Here is a 3,412-nt window from a genome sequence, read left to right as displayed (position 1 = left end):
CCATCCCCTGTGTCCCCTGTATTCCCATTCCCCTGTGTGTCCTCTGTATTCCCATTCCCCTGTGTGTCCCCTGTTTCCCATCCCCTGTGTGTCCCCTGTATTCCCATTCCCCTGTGTGTCCCCAGTATTCCCATTCACCTGTGTGTCCCCTGTATTCCCATTCCCCCGTGTGTCCCCTGTATTCCCATTCCCCTGTGTGTCCCCTGTGTTCCCATTCCCCTGTGTGTCTCCTGTATTACCATTCCCCTGTGTGTCCCCTGTATCCCCATTCCCCTGTGTGTCCCCTATTCTCCCATTCCCCTGTTTGTCCCCTGTATTCCCATTCCCCTGTGTGTCCCCTATAATCCCAAAATCCTGTCTGCCTTCTCTGTGACCATCCCCTGTGTCCCCTGTATTCCCATTCCCCTGTGTGTCCTCTTTATTCCCATTCACCTGTGTGTCCCCTTTTTCCCATCCCCTGTGTGTCCCCTGTATTCCCATTCCCCTGTGTGTCCTCTGTATTCCCATTCCCCTGTGTGTCCCCTGTATTCCCATCCCCTGTGTGTCCCCTGTATTCCCATCCCCTGTGTGTCCCCTGTATTCCCATTCCCCTGTGTGTCCCCTGTATTCCCATTCCCCTGTGTGTCCCCTGTATTCCCATTCCCCTGTGAGTCCCCTGTATTCCCATTCCCCTGTGTGTCCCCTATATTCCCATTCCCCTGTGTGTCCCCTGTATTCCCAATCCCCTGTTTGTCCCCTGTATTCCCATTCCTCTGTCTGCCTCCTCTGTGCCCATCCCCTGTGTGTCCCCTGTATTCCCATACACCTCTCTGTCTCCTCTGTATTCCCATTCCCTGTGTGTCCACTGTATTCACATCCCCCTGTGTGTCCCCTGTATTCCCATTCCCCTGTGTGACCCTATATTCCCATTCCCCTGCGTGCACCCTGTATCCCCATTCCCCTGTGTGTTCCCTGTATTCCCATTCCCCTGTTTGTTCCCTGTATTCCCATTCCCCTGTGTGTCCCCTATAATCCTATTCCCCTGTCTGCCTTCTCTGTGACCATCCCCTGTGACCCCTGTATTCCCATTCCCATGTGTGTCCCCAATAATCCCATTCCCCTGTGTGTCTCCTGTATTCCCATTCCCCTGTGTGTCCCCTGTATCCCCATTCTCCTGTGTGTCCCCTGTATTCCCATTCCCCTGTGTTTCCCCTGTTTCCCATCCCCTGTGTGTCCCCTGTATTCCCATTCCCCTGTGTGTCCCCTGTATTCCCATTCCCCTGTGTGTCCCCTGTATTCCCATTCCCCTGTGTGTCCCCTGTATTCCCATTCCCCTGTGTGTCCCCGGTATTCCCATTCCCCCGTGTGTCCCCTGTATTTCCATTCACCTGTGTGTCCCCTGTATTCACATTCCCCTGTGTGTCCTCTGTACACCCATTCAACTGTGTGACCACAGTTTTCCCATTCCCCAGTGTCTCCCCTGTATTCCCATTCCCCGGTGTGTCCCCTGTATTCCCATTCCCCTGTGTGTCCCTTGTAGTCCCATTCCCCTGTGTGTCTCCTATATTCCCATTCCCCTGTGTGTCCCCAGTATCCCCATTCCCCTATGTGTCCCCTGTATTCCCATTCCCCTGTGTGTCCCCTGTATTCCCATTCCCCTGTGTGTCCCCTGTATTCCCAACCCCCTGTGTCCCCTGTATTCCCATTCACCTGTTTGTCCTCTGTTTTCCCATTCCCCTGTGTGTCCCCTGTATTCCCATTCCCCTGTGTGTCCCCTGTATTCCCATTCCCCAGTGTGTCCGCTGTATTCCCATTCCCCAGTGTGTCCCATATCTTCCCATGCCCTGTGTGTCCCCTGTATTCCCATTCCCCTGTGTGTCCCCTTTATTAACATCCCCAGTGTGACCCTGTATTCCCATTGCCCTGTCTGTCCCCTGTATTCCCATTCCCATGTGTGTCCACTATAATCCCATTCCCCTGTATGTCTCCTGTATTCCCAGTCCCCTGTGTGTCCCCTGTATCCCCATTCCTCTGTGTGTCCCCTGTATTCCCATTCCCCTGTTTGTCCCCTGTATTCCCATTCCCCTGTGTGTCCCCTATAATCCCATTCCCCTGTCTGCCTTCTCTGTGACCATCCCCTGTGTCCCCTGTATTCCCATTCCCCTGTGTGTCCTCTGTATTCCCATTCCCCTGTGTGTCCCCTGTTTCCCATCCCCTGTGTGTCCCCTGTATTCCCATTCCCCTGTGTGTCCCCAGTATTCCCATTCACCTGTGTGTCCCCTGTATTCCCATTCCCCCGTGTGTCCCCTGTATTCCCATTCCCCTGTGTGTCCCCTGTGTTCCCATTCCCCTGTGTGTCTCCTGTATTACCATTCCCCTGTGTGTCCCCTGTATCCCCATTCCCCTGTGTGTCCCCTATTCTCCCATTCCCCTGTTTGTCCCCTATATTCCCATTCCCCTGTGTGTCCCCTATAATCCCAAAATCCTGTCTGCCTTCTCTGTGACCATCCCCTGTGTCCCCTGTATTCCCATTCCCCTGTGTGTCCTCTTTATTCCCATTCACCTGTGTGTCCCCTTTTTCCCATCCCCTGTGTGTCCCCTGTATTCCCATTCCCCTGTGTGTCCCCTGTATTCCCATTCCCCTGTGTGTCCCCTGTATTCCCATTCCACCGTGTGTCCCCTGTATTCCCATTCACCTGTGTGTCCCCTGTATTCCCATTCCCCTGTGTGTCCCCTGTAATCCCATTCCCCTGTTATTCCCCTGTATTCCCATTCCCCTATGTGTCCTCTGTATTCCATTCAACTGTGTGTCCACTGTATTCCCATTCCGTCCCCTGTATTCCCATTCCCCTGTATGTCCCCTGTATTCCCATTACCCAGTGTGTCCCCTGTATTCAAATTCCCCTGTGTGTCCATAGTAGTCCCATTCCCCTGTGTGTCTCCTATATTCCCATTCCCCTGTGTGTCCCCTGTATCCACATTCCCCTGTCTGCCTCCTCTGTGCCCATCCCCTGTGTGTCCCCTGTATTCCCATTCCCCTGTGTGTCCCCTGTATTCACATTCCCCTGTGTGTCCCCTGTATTCCCATTCCCCTGTGTGTCCCCTGTATTCCCATTCCCCTGCGTGTCCCCTGTATTCCCATTCCCCTGTGTGTCCGCTGTATTCCCATCCCCTGTGTGTCCCCTGTATTCCCATCCGCTGTGTGTCCTCTGTATTCCCATTCCCCTGTGTGTCCCCTGTATTCCCAATCCCCTTTGTGTCCTCTGTATTCCCATCCCCTGTGTGTCCTCTATCTTCCCATTCCCCTGTGTGTCCCCTGTATTCCCATTCCCCTGTGTGTCCCCTGTATTCCCATTCCTCTGTCTGCCTCCTCTGTGCCCATCCCCTTTGTGTCCCCTGTATCCCATTCCCCTGTCTGTCTCCTCTGTATTCC

This window comes from Somniosus microcephalus, unplaced genomic scaffold, assembly GCF_052327205.1.
Source record: "Somniosus microcephalus isolate GS21.2 unplaced genomic scaffold, FLI_Smic_1.0 unresolved_chr1, whole genome shotgun sequence".
NCBI classification, from domain to species: domain Eukaryota; kingdom Metazoa; phylum Chordata; class Chondrichthyes; order Squaliformes; family Somniosidae; genus Somniosus; species Somniosus microcephalus.
This window is presented reverse-complemented; position numbering follows the sequence as displayed.